Here is an 18028-nt window from a genome sequence, read left to right as displayed (position 1 = left end):
GTTTGTGGTTGGGAGACTTTAAATGACTGCTTCTATTTCTTTAGGAGCTATAGGACTGATTAGATGGTTTACCTGATACTGATTTAATTTTGGTACCTGGTATCTGTCTAGAAAATTGTCCATTTCATCAAGATTTCCCAGTTTTGTTGCATATAAGCTTTTGTAGTAGGATCTGATGATCTTTTTAAATTTCCCCAATTTCTGTTGTTATGCCTCTCTTTTCATTTCTGATTTTGATAATTTTCATACTGTCTCTCTGCCCTCTGATTAGTCTGGCACAAGATTTATCTATGTTGTTGATAGATAAAAGAACCAGATCACAAAGAACCAGATCCTGGTTTTGTCGATTATTTGTATAGTTCTTTTGTTTCTACGTTGTTGATTTCAACACTGAGTTTGATTATTTCCTGCTGTCTCCTCTTCATAGGTGTTGTTTCTTTCTTTTTCTAGAGCTTTCAGGTGTGGTGTCAAGTTGCTAGTGTATGCTCTCTACAGTTTCTTTTTGTAGGTACTCAAAGCTATGAACTTTCCTCTTTTCCCTGCTTTCATTGTATCCTATAAGTTTGGTTATGTTGTATCTTAATTTTCATTAAATTCTAAAGTCTTTAATTTCTTTATTTCTTTCTTGACCAAGTTATCATTGAATAGAGTGCTATTCAGTTTCCATGTGTGGGAGGGCTTTCTGTTGTTTTTGTTGTTGTTGAAAACCAGCCTTGGTCCATGGTGTTCTGATAGGGTGCATTGGATTATGTCAATCTTCTTGTATCTGTTGAATCTTTTTTTGTGAAGAAGTTACCATGAGGTGCAGAGAAGAAAGTAAATTCTTTTGTTTTAGGATGAAATGTTCTATAGATATTTGTTAAATCCATTTGGTTCATAATTGCTGTTAGTTTCACTGTGTCTCTGTTTAGTTTATGTTTCCATGATCTGTCCTTTCATGAGAGTAGGATTTTGAAGACTCCCACTATTATTGTGTGGTATGCAGAGTGTACTTTGAGCTTTAATAAAGTTTCTTTTATGAATGTGGGGCATCATTGCATTTGGGGTATAGTTGTTCAAAGCCCATACCTAAACAGTAAAATAATATACAGCAAACCAGTAGCTGTCACCAAACTAAATGAAAAGAAACAAAGCAATCCCACTAAAATCAGGGACTAAACAAGGCTGCCCAATCTCTCACTATCTATTCAATTTAGTACCTGAAGGTCTAGCTAGAGCAATTGGACAACAAAAGGAGGTCAAATGATATGAATTGGAAAGGAAGAAATCAAAATATCACTATTTGCAGATGATATGGTAGTATATTTAAATGACCCCAAAATTCCACCGGAGAACTCCTTGACCAGATAAATATCTTCAGCAAAGTGGCTGGATGTAAAATTAATTCAAAGAAATCAGTAGTCTTCCTTTATTCAAAGAATAAACAGGCTGAGAAAGAAATTAGTGTAACAACACCATTTACAATGGTCACGAATGACCCGCGGATCCCGGCCCGCAGCAGCTCTCTGCCCCCAGACCCTGTGAGAGAGAGACCCAACCGCCTGGTCAGGTGGGTACTCCTGAGGCTGCAGAGCGGAAGAGACCACCAACACTGCTCACCCCTGCCCACATCCCTGGCCCAAGAGGAAACTGTATAAGGCCTCTGGGCTCCCGTGGGGGAGGGCCCAGGAGCGGCAGGACCCCTGCCTGAGACACCGCAGGAACGTGAGGGAAACAGACCAGATAAACAGTTCTCTGCACCCAAATCCCGTGGGAGGGAGAGCTGAACCTTCAGAGAGGCAGACAAGCCTGGGAAACCAGAAGAGACTGCTCTCTGCACACACATCTCGGACACCAGAGGAAAAAGCCAAAGACCATCTGGAACCCTGGTGCACTGAAGCTCCCGGAAACGGCGGCACAGATCTTCCTGGTTGCTGCCGCTGCAGAGAGCCCGTGGGCAGCACCCCACGAGCGAACTTGAGCCTCGGGACCACAGGTAAGACCAACTTTTCTGCTGCAAGAAAGCTGCCTGGTGAACTCAAGACACAGGCCCACAGGAACAGCTGAAGACCTGTAGAGAGGAAAAACTACACGCCCGAAAGCAGAACACTCTGTCCCCATAACTGACTGAAAGAGAAGAAAACAGGTCTACAGCACTCCTGACACACAGGCTTATAGGACAGTCTAGCCACTGTCAGAAATAGCAGAACAAAGTAACACTAGAGATAATCTGATGGCGAGAGGCAAGCACAGGAACCCAAGCAACAGAAACCAAGACTACATGGCACCATCGGAGCCCAATTCTCCCATCAAAACAAACATGGAATATCCAAACACACCAGAAAAGCAAGATCTAGTTTCAAAATCATTTTTGATCATGATGCTGGAGGACTTCAAGAAAGACATGAAGAACTCCCTTAGAGAACAAGTAGAAGCCTACAGAGAGGAACCACAAAAATGCCTGAAAGAATCGCAAAAATCCCTGAAAGAATTCCAGGAAAACATAAATAAACAAGTAGAAGCCCATAGAGAGGAGACACAAAAATCCCTGAAAGAATTCCAGGAAAACATAAATAAACAAGTAGAAGCCCATAGAGAGGAGACACAAAAATCCCTGAAAGAATTCCAGGAAAACACAATCAAACAGTTGAAGGAATTAAAAATGGAAATAGAAGCAATCAAGAAAGAACACATGGAAACAACCCTGGATATAGAAAACCAAAACAAGAGACAAGGAGCTGTAGATACAAGCTTCACCAACAGAATACAAGAGATGGAAGAGAGAATCTGAGGAGCAGAAGATTCCATAGAAATCATTGACTCAACTGTCAAAGATAATGTAAAGCAGAAAAAGCTACTGGTCCAAAACATACAGGAAATCCAGGACTCAATGAGAAGATCAAACCTAAGGATAATAAGTATAGAAGAGAGTGAAGACTCCCAGCTCAAAGGACCAGTAAATATCTTCAACAAAATCATAGAAGAAAACTTCCCTAACCTAAAAAAAGAGATACCCATAGACATACAAGAAGCCTACAGAACTCCAAATAGATTGGACCAGAAAAGAAACACCTCCTGTCACATAATTGTCAAAACACCAAACGCACAAAATAAAGAAAGAATATTAAAATAAAAGCAGTAAGGGAAAAAGGTCAAGTAACATATAAAGGGAGACCTATCAGAATCACACCGGACTTCTCGCCAGAAACTATGAAGGCCAGAAGATCCTGGACTGATGTCATACAGACCCTAAGAGAACACAAATGCCAGCCCAGGTTACTGTATCCAGCAAAACTCTCAATTAACATTGATGGAGAAACCAAGATATTCCATGACAAAACCAAATTTACACAATATCTTTCTACAAATCCAGCACTACAAAGGATAATAAATGGTAAAGCCCAACATAAGGAGGCAAGCTATACCCTAGAAGAAGCAAGAAACTAATCGTCTTGGCAACAAAACAAAGAGAATGAAAGCACACAAACATAACCTCACATCCAAACATGAATATAACGGGAAGCAATAATCACTATTCCTTAATATCTCTCAATATCAATGGCCTCAACTCCCCAATAAAAAGACATAGATTAACAAACTGGATACGCAACGAGGACCCTGCATTCTGCTGCCTACAGGAAACACACCTCAGACACAAGACAGACACTACCTCAGAGTGAAAGGCTGGAAAACAACTTTCCAAGCAAATGGTCAGAAGAAGCAAGCTGGAGTAGCCATTCTAATATCAAATAAAATCAATTTCCAACTAAAAGACATCAAAAAAGATAAGGAAGGACACTTCATATTCATCAAAGGAAAAATCCACCAAGATGAACTATCAATTCTAAATATCTATGCCCCAAATACAAGGGCACCTACATACGTAAAAGAAACCTTACTAAAGCTCAAAACACACATTGCACCTCACACAATAATAGTGGGAGATTTCAACACCCCACTCTCATCAATGGACAGATCATGGAAACAGAAATTAAACAGTGATGTAGACAGACTAAGAGAAGTCATGAGCCAAATGGACTTAACGGATATTTATAGAACATTCTATCCTAAAGCAAAAGGATATACCTTCTTCTCAGCTCCTCATGGTACTTTCTCCAAAATTGACCATATAATTGGTCAAAAAACGGGCCTCAACAGGTACAGAAAGATAGAAATAATCCCATGCGTGCTATCGGACAACCACGGCCTAAAACTGGTCTTCAATAACAATAAGGGAAGAATGCCCACATATACGTGGAAATTGAACAATGCTCTACTCAATGATAACCTGGTCAAGGAAGAAATAAAGAAAGAAATTAAAGACTTTTTAGAATTTAATGAAAATGAAGGTACAATATACCCAAACTTATGGGACACAATGAAAGCTGTGCTAAGAGGAAAACTCATAGCGCTGAGTGCCTGCAGAAAGAAACAGGAAAGAGCATATGTCAGCAGCTTGACAGCACACCTAAAAGTTCTAGAACAAAAAGAAGCAAATACACCCAGGAGGAGTAGAAGGCAGGAAATAATCAAACTCAGAGCTGAAATCAACCAAGTAGAAACAAAAAGGACCATAGAAAGAATCAACAGAACCAAAAGTTGGTTCTTTGAGAAAATCAACAAGATAGATAAACCCTTAGCCAGACTAACGAGAGGACACAGAGAGTGCGTCCAAATTAACAAAATCAGAAATGAAAAGGGAGACATAACTACAGATTCAGAGGAAATTCAAAAAATCATCAGATCTTACTATAAAAACCTATATTCAACAAAATTTGAAAATCTTCAGGAAATGGACAATTTCCTAGACAGATACCAGGTATCGAAGTTAAATCAGGAACAGATAAACCAGTTAAACAACCCCATAACTCCTAAGGAAATAGAAGCAGTCATTAAAGGTCTCCCAACCAAAAAGAGCCCAGGTCCAGACAGGTTTAGTGCAGAATTCTATCAAACCTTCATAGAAGACCTCATACCAATATTATCCAAACTATTCCACAAAATTGAAACAGATGGAGCCCTACCGAATTCCTTCTACGAAGCCACAATTACTCTTATACCTAAACCACACAAAGACACAACAAAGAAAGAGAACTTCAGACCAATTTCCCTTATGAATATCGACGCAAAAATACTCAATAAAATTCTGGCAAACTGAATTCAAGAGCACATCAAAACAATCATCCACCATGATCAAGTTGGCTTCATCCCAGGCATGCAGGGATGGTTTAATATACGGAAAACCATCAACGTGATCCATTATATAAACAAACTGAAAGAACAGAACCACATGATCATTTCATTAGATGCTGAGAAAGCATTTGACACAATTCAACACCCCTTCATGATAAAAGTCCTGGAAAGAATAGGAATTCAAGGCCCATACCTAAACATAGTAAAAGCCATATAGAGCAAACCACTTGCTAACATTAAACTAAATGGAGAGAAACTTGAAGCAATCCCACTAAAATCAGGGACTAGACAAGGCTGCCCACTCTCTCCCTACTTATTCAATATAGTTCTTGAAGTTCTAGCCAGAGCAATCAGACAACAAAAGGAGATCAAAGAGATACAGATCGGAAAAGAAGAGGTCAAAATATCACTATTTGCAGATGACATGATAGTATATTTAAGTGATCCCAAAAGTTCCACCAGTGAACTACTAAAGCTGATAAACAACTTCAGCAAAGTGGCTGGGTATAAAATTAACTCAAATAAATCAGTTACCTTCCTCTATACAAAAGAGAAACAAGCCGAGAGAGAAATTAGGGAAACGACACCCTTCATAATAGACCCAAATAATATAAAGTACCTCGGTGTGACTTTAACCAAGCAAGTAAAAGATCTGTACAATAAGAACTTCAAGACACTGAGGAAAGAAATTGAAGAAGACCTCAGAAGATGGAAAGATATCCCATGCTCATGGATTGGCAGGATTAATATAGTAAAAATGGCCATTTTACCAAAAGCAATCTACAGATTCAATGCAATCCCCATCAAAATACCAATCCATTTCTTCAAAGAGTTAGACAGAACAATTTGCAAATTCATCTGGAATAACAAAAAACCCAGGATAGCTAAAGCTATCCTCAACAATAAAAGGACTTCAGGGGGAATCACTATCCCTGAACTCAAGCAGTATTACAGAGCAATAGTGATAAAAACTGCATGGTATTGGTACAGAGACAGACAGATAGACCAATGGAATAGAATTGAAGACCCAGAAATGAACCCACACACCTATGGTCACTTGATTTTTGACAAAGGAGCCAAAACCATCCAATGGAAAAAAGATAGCATTTTCAGCAAATGGTGCTGGTTCAACTGGAGGGCAACATGTAGAAGAATGCAGATCGATCCATGCTTATCACCCTGTACAAAGCTTAAGTCCAAGTGGATCAAGGACCTCCACATCAAACCAGACACACTCAAACTAATAGAAGAAAAATTAGGGAAGCATCTGGAACACATGGGCACTGGAAAAAATTTCCTGAACAAAACACCAATGGCTTATGCTCTAAGATCAAGAATCGACAAATGGGATCTCATAAAACTGCAAAGTTTCTGTAAGGCAAAGGACACTGTGGTTAGGACAAAACGGCAACCAACAGATTGGGAAAAGATCTTTACCAATCCTACAACAGATAGAGGCCTTATATCCAAAATATACAAAGAACTCAAGAAGTTAGACCGCAGGGAAACAAATAACCCTATTAAAAATGGGGTTCAGAGCTAAAAAAGAATTCACAGCTGAGGAATGCCGAATGGCTGAGAAACACCTAAAGAAATGTTCAACATCTTTAGTCATAAGGGAAATGCAAATCAAAACAACCCTGAGATTTCACCTCACACCAGTGAGAATGGCTAAGATCAAAAACTCAGGTGATAGCAGATGCTGGTGAGGATGCGGAGAAAGAGGAACACTCCTCCATTGTTGGTGGGATTGCAGACTGGTAAAACCATTCTGGAAATCAGTCTGGAGGTTCCTTAGAAAATTGGACATTGAACTGCCTGAGGATCCAGCTATACCTCTCTTGGGCATATACCCAAAAGATGCCTCAACATATAAAAGAGACACGTGCTCCACTATGTTCATCGCAGCCTTATTTATAATAGCCAGAAACTGGAAAGAACCCAGATGCCCTTCAACAGAGGAATGGATACAGAAAATGTGGTACATCTACACAATGGAATATTACTCAGCTATCAAAAACAACGAGTTTATGAAATTCGTAGGCAAATGGTTGGAACTGGAAAATATCATCCTGAGTGAGCTAACTCAATCACAGAAAGACATACATGGTATGCACTCATTGATAAGTGGCTATTAGCCCAAATGCTTGAATTACCCTAGATCCCTAGAACAAACGAAACTCAAGACGGATGATCAAAATGTGAATGCTTCACTCCTTCTTTAAATGAGGAAAAAGAATACCCTTGGCAGGGAAGGGAGAGGCAAAGATTAAAACAGAGACTGAAGGAACACCCATTCAGAGCCTGCCCCACATGTGGCCCATACATATACAGCCACCCAATTAGACAAGATGGATGAAGCAAAGAAGTGCAGACCGACAGGAGCCGGATGTAGATCGCTCCTGAGAGACACAGCCAGAATACAGCAAATACAGAGGCGAATGCCAGCAGCAAACCACTGAACTGAGAATAGGTCCCCCGTTGAAGGAATCAGAGAAAGAACTGGAAGAGCTTGAAGGGGCTCGAGACCCCAAAAGTACAACAATGCCAAGCAACCAGAGTTTCCAGGGACTAAGCCACTACCTAAATACTATACATGGACTGACCCTGGACTCTGACCCCATAGGTAGCAATGAATGTCCTAGTAAGAGCACCAGTGGAAGGGGAAGCCCTGGGTCCTGCTAAGACTGAACCCCCAGTGAACTAGACTATGGGGGGAGGGCGGCAATGGGGGGAGGGTTGGGAGGGGAACACCCATAAGGAATGGGAGGGGGGAGGGGGATGTTTGCCTGGAAACCGGGAAAGGGAATAACACTTGAAATGTATATAAGAAATACTCAAGTTAATAAAAAAAAACTTATAAACTTAGAACTGGGTTTAAAACAGATATAGAAAAATAATTTAGTCACTAAGAGAAATTGCGTGCCATTATGTAAGAGAAAATCAAGGTAATGATACAGGAAGTTTATGTACTTTTACCTAAAACAAATAAGTCATCTCATTTTAAACTGTTTATATTATCAAATTCTTTGTTTCCAATAATCAAGCCTGTGTATTATTATAATTCAGATAATACCAACTCTATATCTTGGACTCTTACTGGGTATGTTAGATTGTATGTAGCAAAATATTAGGTGAACACAAAACAGAATGAATGAATAAGTGATTTTTATACCACAATTGAATAATTTGTTATAAATCCTTCATAAATAAAGATGGAGAACTAGCTCATAGCTGAAGGAAATAAGTGATCAAACAAATTTACCTTTTAGGTTAATATATGTGCATGTGCATGTGTTGTTTTAGTTTTTGCTTCAATTTTGTTTAAGCTTCTATTTTTTCTGGTGTTATAGTTGTAATTGTATTCATATAGGCTTATATGGTGAATGTTGGTCTTTAATTTGTGGAACTGTTTTGAAAGGTTGTGAAACCTTAGGAGACGGAATCCATCTAGAAGAAGTCATGCAGGTGTGTACTATGGAATACAGTTTGGTCCTTTGTACTATTAGAACGGTTTGCCCCCTGACTACAGAGGAAATTTGCACATCAGCATGGAATTAATGGCTTTACCTTTCATGAAACTTCCACTGTGATGTACCATAGTATCTCAAAATGTGCTCAAGTCAAAAAAAAAAAAACAAAAAAACAACAAAAAAAAACAATAGTCACGGATAATATAAAATACCTTGGTGTGACTCTAATCAAACAAGTAAAATATCTGTATAACAAGAATTGCAAGTCTCTGAAGAATGAAATCGATGAAGACCTCAGAAGATGGAAAGATCTCCCATGCTCATGGATTGGCAAGATTAATATTGTAAAAGTGGCCATCTCACCTAAAGCAATCTATAGATTCAATGCAGTCCCCATCAAAATTCCCACTCAATTATTCATAGAATTAGGAAGAGCAATTCTCGAATTGATTTGGAAAAACAGAAAGCCCAGAATAGTGAAAAATATTCTCAACAATAAAAGAACATATGGGGGAATCACCACCACTGACCTCAGGCTATATTGCAGAATAATAGTGATAAAATCTGTATGGTATTTGTACATAGATAGACAGGTAAATAAATGGAATAGAATTGAAGAACCAGAAATGAATCCACACACCTATGGTTACTTGATCTTTGACAAAGAAGCTAAAACCATTCAGAGGGGGAAAAAAGACAGCATTTTCAACAAATGGTACTGGTTCAACTGGAGGTCAGCATGTAGAAGAATGCAACTCAACACATTCTTATCTCCTTGTACAAACCTTACTTCCAAGTGGATCAAAGACCACATAAAACCAGATACACTGAAGCTATTAGAAGAGAAAGTAGAGAAAAGCCTCAAATACCTGGGCACAGTGGAAAATTTCCTGAACAGAACACCTATGGTTTATTCTCTAAGATCAAGAAAGACAAATTGGACCTCACACAATTGCAAGGCTTCTGCAAGGCAAAGGACACTGTCAATAAGTCAAAACAACAACTAACAGATTAGAAAAACATCATTACCAAATCCTATATCAGATAGAGAGCTAATATCCAATACATACAAATAACTCAAGAAGTTAGACCCCAAAGAAACAAATAACCCTATTAAAAAATACTAGTCACGTACTCAGGACTCCGGTGACTTCACCAGAACCTTCTCCTCATTGAATTTGTAAAGTACAGGCGAGGGGCAGGTACAGGATAGAAGGAGGCCTGTCATAGGAGGAGAAGGAAGGATGGGCAGGAGAGAAGTTTGAGGGAAGAGGAGGAGAATAGAACAGTAAGGAAGAGACTGGAGGAGAGAGGCAGGATAGGACGATGGAGGCTGACATAAAGATTCTGCTCTGTGTATTTACAAGTTGTTATCAATGTTCTTAAGGGATGGATAGTACTGGGCTTTGTATGTTTAGGTGGGCAATTATATCTTATCAATTGGGTCAAAAAATATGGAACAGAGCTAAACAGAATTCTCACCTGAGGAAAGTTGAATGGCTGAGAGGAACCTAAAGAAATGTTCAACATCCTCAGTTATCAGGGAAATGTAAATCAAAAAGACTCCGAGATTCCACTGCACACCTGTCAGAATGGCTGAAACTCAGGTGACAGCAGATGCTTGCAAGGATGTGGAGAAAGAGGAACACTTCTCCACTGGAGGTGAGATTGCAAGCTGGTACAACCACTCTGGAAATCAGTCTGGTGATTCCTCAGAAAATTGGATGTAGTATTACCTGAGGTCATAGCTATACAACTCCTGGGCATATAACCAAAAATGTGTTAACATGTAATAAGGACACATGGTCCACTATGTTCATAGCAGCCATATTTATAGTAGCCAGAAACTGGAAACAACCCATATGTCCCTCAACAGGGGAATGGATACAGAAAATATCATACATTTACACAGTGGTGTACCACTCAGCTTGACTTTTGAAAATGATCACTCTAAGATTGCAAATTTATTAAAGATGATGTCTATGCTGGAGATGCCATACAGGTTGAAGCCAATGATGCTTTGACATATGTATCCACTAGAATAAGCAATGTGGTAGACATGGTGAGATATGTTATTGGCACATCTCACAATCCTGACTCACAGGCAATTGTAGGCAATCACAGGCAATCTATCAGGACTTTAAAGGAAAGATTTTCAATAGAAGAGCGATATAGAATCTCCCAAAGATATAATGCTTTGTTGATTCTAACTTTATAAAATGTCAGTATGACATATAGCACAGCTACTAAAAGGCACTAAATCTTAAAAATGACTTATGAGTTAGAGCATCAGAAGTTTGTGATAACTTCATAATAGGAGTGTATTGTGATGGGGAGAGGTTTTGTCTGTGTTTCAAGAGGAAAAAAGTTATATATTTCATCAAAATTGATAAAAGCTAAATTTGACTGGGGGAGACCTCCTGAAAGTCTAGATTATATTCATGATACAATGAACAAAAGAAAATAACAAAACAGGTAAATATATTTGCTGATCTATCCAGCTCTAAGATTTGCTAAGTCTTGAAAATATTCCTAGCCATGACTTCAGCTATGCACAGCCAATAAATCTTGTTCACTACACAGTCCTTAGTACTAATCATTCCATCCCTTCAAATGGCATGGATAAAAATTTGTTGTTACAATTTGGATATACTATCCAAATGAACTTATAAAGTTTGAAGCCTTACTTGCTCAAGCAAAGAGACAACTTTTGCTCAATTGTATATGCTTAACATTCCATACATGTGTTAACAGAAAAATCTATATTATGTGTTTGCAGAGCAAAAGGATGAGACACCAAAGAAGAAAAGTAGCTCAAGTGATCTGACCTCACAGACTGCCTCAAATGTTGTTACCTTCAAAGTCTTCGTCTGGATAAACTTCTATAAAGCTAGCTAGATTGTTTAACCTTACAGAATGTTTCAGCCAGGATATCAGTTAAGCTGCCATTTTCTCTTCACACAGAGACTGAGCAGCAATGCTACAGTTAGCTTTTCTAGGACTGGACCAATGTTCCAGTTTTCCTCTGGGCTACCAAAATAACATTGCCATGGACAGTAGGAAGTAATTTTAAGGAAACGAAGTCCCATTCCGAAAACGTGGGTGAGTGGCTTTGGTTGTTCAGTTTGTGAAGCTGTTTATTGTCATTTTATGGGTTTGATCACAAATTGGCGATGGTCTTGATCAGGGAGGAAGTAAAGTATAAGAGGTTAAATTTGAGGATCTCTTTTTCTCTTTCTTTTTCTTCTCTCTACACTCCCTCTCTCCTTCTCCTTTTCCCTCTCCCTCCCCCTCCTCTCCTCCTTCACTCCTCCTCTCTCTCTCTTCCTTTCCATCTCTGTCTCACGATCCTTTAAGTGTTAGGGGACTGGAGTGATAGAAGGGATGAAAAGAAATCAAGAGGGGATATAGTAATGATAAGATAAAAGGGTAGGCGATTGAATTTACTTTTAGACTAAAGAGCATTAACAAACCAGATATTTTGCATTTGGTATGGGCTTTGTATATTGATATAGATTTAGGATTATATTTTGCTACAGCACACTAGGTATATATGTTTCAACTCTTAGTTTTTGTACCTAAACAACTCACTTATAAATGCAATATGAAGATCTAGTCCTTTTGGAAGCTGCTATTACTAACTCTTTGAGACACTAAGAAATGCAAGTTAGTAATTAATAAATCAAAGTTATGTTCTTGTTTTGATACTACTTTAGTTAATTATGTTTAATATATATATGATTTATATATAATATAAATATTTTATATTTATAAAGTATAAAAATATGTTTGCTAGGTTAGACACATAGTACATAGCTAGAAATTAGCAATGTATGCCTATTCGGATAGACTATAGATACAAAGGTGGTCTTCAAATTCTCAGAGACCTACAGAAGATGACATTTAGATATTTGTTTATTTATTAACAGTAGACTTTTCAGGATAATGAGGCCTCTGCTCCTGGTAGATCCTCAATTCTTTTTCAAAGAAGATGATGAGTATTAAAGAAACTCCATTTGAAGCTAACCAGTGGTCAAGAACTTCCCTTGCGTTAATTGCAGACAGGATGCTGTAGAAACTGGAAAAACAGGTTGCAGGAAAGTCCACTGCATAGTTTTGCCAAGACAAGGTAGGCAGTCCTTTATCATTCCTGTTTCACAGAAAAGTCAGACAGACAACGTGGTTCAAAAGGCTGAAGATGATATTACAAAGTCTCAGAGAAACCTTGGATAACTGTTGAGGTGGCCAGCAACCGCTGTCATTTCTACATGTTTGGAAAGTTCTTGCTCTGCACTTTCTATTTACTCAAGTAACATTTATCATTCTCAGGTCTCATGTGGCATTGAAAATACATATAGTCTCACAATTAAGTTGTGTATGATTTAAGGAAATATATAAAATCTAAAAACTTATTTTAGGTTGATAATGCAAGTTATAATAGAAAGTGATTTAGGTACAGAACCTTGGACTCACTGAGATAGGAGATAATGGAGTACTTTCTCCAAGGTTCCCAAATACATAAGGACAGGATATTGTAAAAATAATTCCAATCTGATATTCTTATTGTATCTAGCTTATTGATGTTTTAGAAAGAGCCTTTTATTGAACTGGAAGGTGCAGATGTAGTGATAATCTCACTTTTGTTCTAGGTGGCAGCATCCCCATCACATGTCAATAAAAATCTGGTGGCCAATGAACTGAGGCAGCATTAGAAGATGAAACATCTTGTAGAAAGAGGAACTTGGTTCAGGTGCGGGGGAACTCATTGCCTTGACTTGGAGGAAAGAAGACATATGAAACTGAGCAGAAGTAATTACTCACATGGCAGGCACAGAACTAAATAAATAGACTAATATAAGTTACAGGCTTACGGCCTAGGCATCTAGTTAATAAATTATAGGCCTATGAATCATTATTCTGGAACTTGCACATGGGTGAAAAAGTCTCTGGTTATAGTGTGTAGTATTAAGTAGAGCCATGGGTAGTTATATGCATTATAACACAGAGAAACCCAAGAGGTAAATACAGAAATGTCAGTTACAAAAGTAGCTAGGACAAGAGGGAAAAGCCTAAGCCTGTTGTTACTAGTATGAGTGTCATAGCTTAAGTTCATAGGAGCCAAAATGGTTAAGGGTCTTCACCCACAAAATCAGAATCACATTGATGCCCTTGTACAGCAACTTTATTTCCTCTATCATAGTTTCAGCCTAGTAATTTGATAACTCTAAGAGCTGCTTCGGACCATTTCTGTGCTCTTACAGGACCCAGGCCAACCACTCTGTGTTGACCCTGTTATGGGAGATAAAGAAATTGTGCAATAAAGAAATTGTGCAGTCTGACCCTGCACCACTATGTAAAACAAATATGTAATAGACAAGTGGGGTGATGCATGTGATGTGGAAGGTAGATGTGATGAGAGGTAGAACTGGAGTAGACTTATGAGGGCAGTAACAGTCATGAGAGTGGACTCAGGTGGACCACAAAACATATCTTGGCATATTGGGGTCAAAAGGGTGGTGTGCAGCAGCCTGAAGCTTGCCCAGATGCAAATTAAATCTCCTTCCCGCCCCAGCCTCTGAAAGGCACGAGGATACCCATGACTCTGGACAATAAGTAGGCAAGAGATGAAGAACAGTTCCCTTCCTAGAATGGACCTCCTTGAAGGACCATGATGATTGGTGATGCCACAAAAGGCCATGTATTTGTCCATAGTCCTGATACAGCTAGGAACTGGGTTGATCTCTGAGGCCTATGTTACCACCTATTGCCTAGATGAAGTACATGATCTATGCAGTGGCTTAAATTCAGGCCAGTGTCTGAGGGCTTACCACCACGGTGACTATATTGATGTGAATGTACTACCATTTGGGGCCATGGTGATATCCAGGCTTGTGTTGTCTCTCAGGGCAATGACTGGGTACTGATGGAGCTGAGGTCTATATTGATGTCCATAACTTGTGTTGTCATTGAAGACCATGCTAATATCTCTGGTCTATACTGCAAGATGAGGTTATATTGATGTTTGGTTGGCAGTGGTGCTGCCCAGGCCATGTTGATGTGAGTAGCCTGCATTGCAACTTGACCCCAGGCGATGCTGATGTCTCTGGTCTGGGATTCCTCCAAGGGCCTTGTATGTATCCATGGTCCTACTGTGGCCAGAGGCTCTGTTCTTGGTGTGTGCTGTCACTAGAAACCATGTAGAACCATGATCTGTAGCACCACTGAATGTAAAAAACAAGGAAGACATTGGCAGTGATATCAATGATTGTACATGCACAGTTGAGAGGAGTGGACATGAAAGCTTCCTTAACAACCTTCTACCCACACACCAACCCTCCCTCTCAAAAAGCAAGAGCATAAGCAGGAAGTCATTGAGGAGAACTTTTAAAAACTGTGACCAGGATTCTGAAGTTAGCAGTTCACAAATGATGGCTTAAAATGGGGATGCAGGAAGGGAAAGACTCATTTGTACCTAAAGGGCAGGCCATGGAGAGTTTCACCACACTCCTGTGAATACATTGATAGCTCATATTGGACTTGTTTTTGTTTTATTTTTTTTTCATTTTGCTGTTGTTGTTCTGTTGGGGGTGGGGTGGTCCCAAGAGAGACATGGAAAGACTGGGAATTGAGTATGGTACAGGTCTGTGACGTAAATTCACAAAGAATCAATAAAGTATTATATTAAAAATACTTGCAGTAAAGTGTTTCAAATGAAAATTTAAAAAATAGTTTTCAAAAGAAAGGATGACTTTCCTATTTAATATCATTGGTGTGTAACACTCATATGTAATTATGAGTGGTAGAGAGAATTACCTCATCTGATGAATGGAAGAAGCTATTTTCCTATCATGAAATGGCACGATAAATAGCAAAACTCCTGCAGGAAATTAGAAAATCATAAAGGTGTGGATGACATTTGGTAACATGGCTTGGCCAAGGAAAAAATAAGGGGGGAAGTTATGGAGAAGTCTGAGCCAAACAGCAGCACATACTCTTCCTCAGCGAAATAACCATTTTCCAGGGATCTCTCTCTAGACATGCCACCACTTTAGGTAATATTGCTGCATTATTACAAGTTACTTAGCAGTCAGTTGAAATTCATCCCGCCCCCACACATACAGCCAGTGGAATTTCCCACTGGAAAAGACAGAACAATGATTTCTTATGTTCCTAAAAACAACTGTATGTTTAAAATCTTTCCCAAATTTATATTGCTTCAGTGATTCTACGTGTTTGTCTGAATCTGTCATTGATAGATATCTGAAAGCATCTGTTGACTGGGAAGTAAAGTCAAATAGATTTTAATGCTTGAGTGTCAAGAAAAATATCAGGTCAGTCGTTCTCAAAAAGTTCTTTACAATTAACAGTGTGAATTTAATATTTATGAATTACTCTGTATAGAGGACTAAATAAGCAAACACATAGAAATGCAAAGGCTTGAAATCAGAACTAGTTAGTCACAGGGGTGAGGACTCATGAAAACTTTAGGGCCTCCAAGGAGTTTTGTAAATCAACACCTTGTAAATACAAATAAATAGTGTAATATTCAACATATAAAGCCTTGATTGCACAAAGGGCTTTTAGCGACATGAGTAACACACTAAATGTAACATTTTGGTAGACAAATGAGTTCAGGGACACAAAATTTTACAGCGATATGAAAGTCGGAACATGTTCCTACCCAGTTACTTATGATGTCATAAGATTGGAATAGATATTAGAGAGCAAATATAGGCAGAATTCCTTACTTGTTTCTGTAGTAGTATGTACACTTAAGGATTGCATAAGTAAACACTGCATTTGCTTTGGTAAAGCTCGTTATAGCTATTATTCTCTTGTTTTATCTATTACCTCATCATGTAATAACATATTAACCTAAATTAGTTTATTAACTCAAGGAGAACTCTTTTTTTCTTCGGAGCTGGGGACCGAACCCAGGGCCTTGCACTTCCTAGGCAAGCGCTCTACCACTGAGCTAAATCCCCAACCCTCAAGGAGAACTCTTTTACTTAGGAGTCATTGATATTTTAAATAGCATTGTATGTGCAATAAACAAAACTTCTTTGAAAAGAAGTAGTTCATTTCTAGAGAAATATGATTTTACTTTACTAGCTTATTCGTCTAAAATTTAAAAAAAGCTAGACAGTAACCCATTTTGAAAGTCATGCTAGTTATGGAATTTTATAGGATATAAATGTTCAGTAATAAAGTAGGTGTGGGAAGAAAGCGTGTAACACAGTTTTGCCAGGTTTCCTTGATTCGGGTTCTATTATTTTGTTCCAACTTCAGGACCCAATAAAAAGAAATCTTGGGATACAAAAGAGATGGGAAATGTAAGAGTTATTTAAAAATTAAAATCTCTGGAAATGTCATGATACATATAAATGAAGGTGAGTTATGCAGAATGTTCTTCATAGCATTGCTGCAGAATAAGCCCTTGTCCCCTTTCTACTGGCTGCTTCCAAGAGGTAGCCCATCCCTAACCTCCTACTATGGTGTAAGCACCCCAGAGAGAAGCTGTTGTTGTACTGATTGTTCCAATCATCTTCCACCAGCACTTGTCTGGTGTTTAAGGTCACACTATTGGACTATGAGACATGTGAGCTCTCAGCTAGTTCTGATCTTCAGAAAGAAGATTAAATAAATAACCTCTGCAGCAGTCACTCTCAGATTCAAATAGGCAAATTACTTACATGTCTTTAACTAGTGCAATACTCCCTTCCCTGTAAAGTTGGCTGTATTGGAATTATGAGAAAATCTGAAGGATCTACGAAGATGAAAGTCAACAGTGATGGTCAGTCAAGCTGTAGATGACACTAGCCAGAATAACCAAAAATCTGCATCCTATAAATGTCGCTAATGCTGTCCACAGAGCTGTCGATCTAATTGCACATAAATAACATTTCAAATTATGTTTTTACAAAAGAACAAAACACCCTGAAGAAATTACAGAATTATATGTTTGATATGAAAATGAGCGCCCATGCCATAAATTTTATTCTTTCTCAGTATTGTGTGTTTGTTTCTTATGTTCTAAAAGCACAATGTAGAACAAAACACCATCTTCTAAAATATTAACAGGCTAGCTAGAATGATTAACGTCTAAGTTTTCATGCTTGGCATCAAACAAGGGAAAAATAGAAGAAAACAGAGAGCGGGAGAAGGGGTGGAGAACATCTGGGGTGGTTTCTTTTCTATGAACAGGAAAAAAGGTCATATCCCACCCAGTGAGAAGAAATGACCTACTGAAAAATGTAAGTGATCTTGCTTGACCTGTGACGTGAGCGTGAAGGTGACCTCTGCTGCTGACCTGCACTGTGTGTTTCTTGTTAGAGAAAGTGAGAGAGGTGTTCTCTGCTATAAAAGAATGTGAGGGACAAGAA

At 38.6% G+C, this 18028-nt stretch overlaps 1 protein-coding gene and 1 long non-coding RNA gene across 2 annotated transcripts in view; one reads left to right on the top strand and one right to left on the bottom strand.

Annotated features, from left to right (window-relative positions):
• LOC148005205 (uncharacterized) overlaps nucleotides 1-15333 on the top strand; it is an 88425-nt gene extending 73092 nt beyond the window's left edge. Inside the window, exons 3-4 of the long non-coding RNA XR_015623006.1 lie at nucleotides 11425-11747; nucleotides 13295-15333. This is a non-coding gene — a long non-coding RNA (uncharacterized LOC148005205). The remainder of the gene's footprint in view (nucleotides 1-11424; nucleotides 11748-13294) is intronic.
• Agmo (alkylglycerol monooxygenase) overlaps nucleotides 1-18028 on the bottom strand; it is a 343612-nt gene that overhangs the window by 85545 nt on the left and 240039 nt on the right.

Source organism: Rattus norvegicus, chromosome 6, assembly GCF_021556685.1.
Source record: "Rattus norvegicus strain SHRSP/BbbUtx chromosome 6, alternate assembly SHRSP_T2T, whole genome shotgun sequence".
Lineage (NCBI taxonomy): Eukaryota > Metazoa > Chordata > Mammalia > Rodentia > Muridae > Rattus > Rattus norvegicus.
Note: the sequence above shows the minus strand (reverse complement) of the source record. Positions and strands in the feature narration are given on the sequence as shown.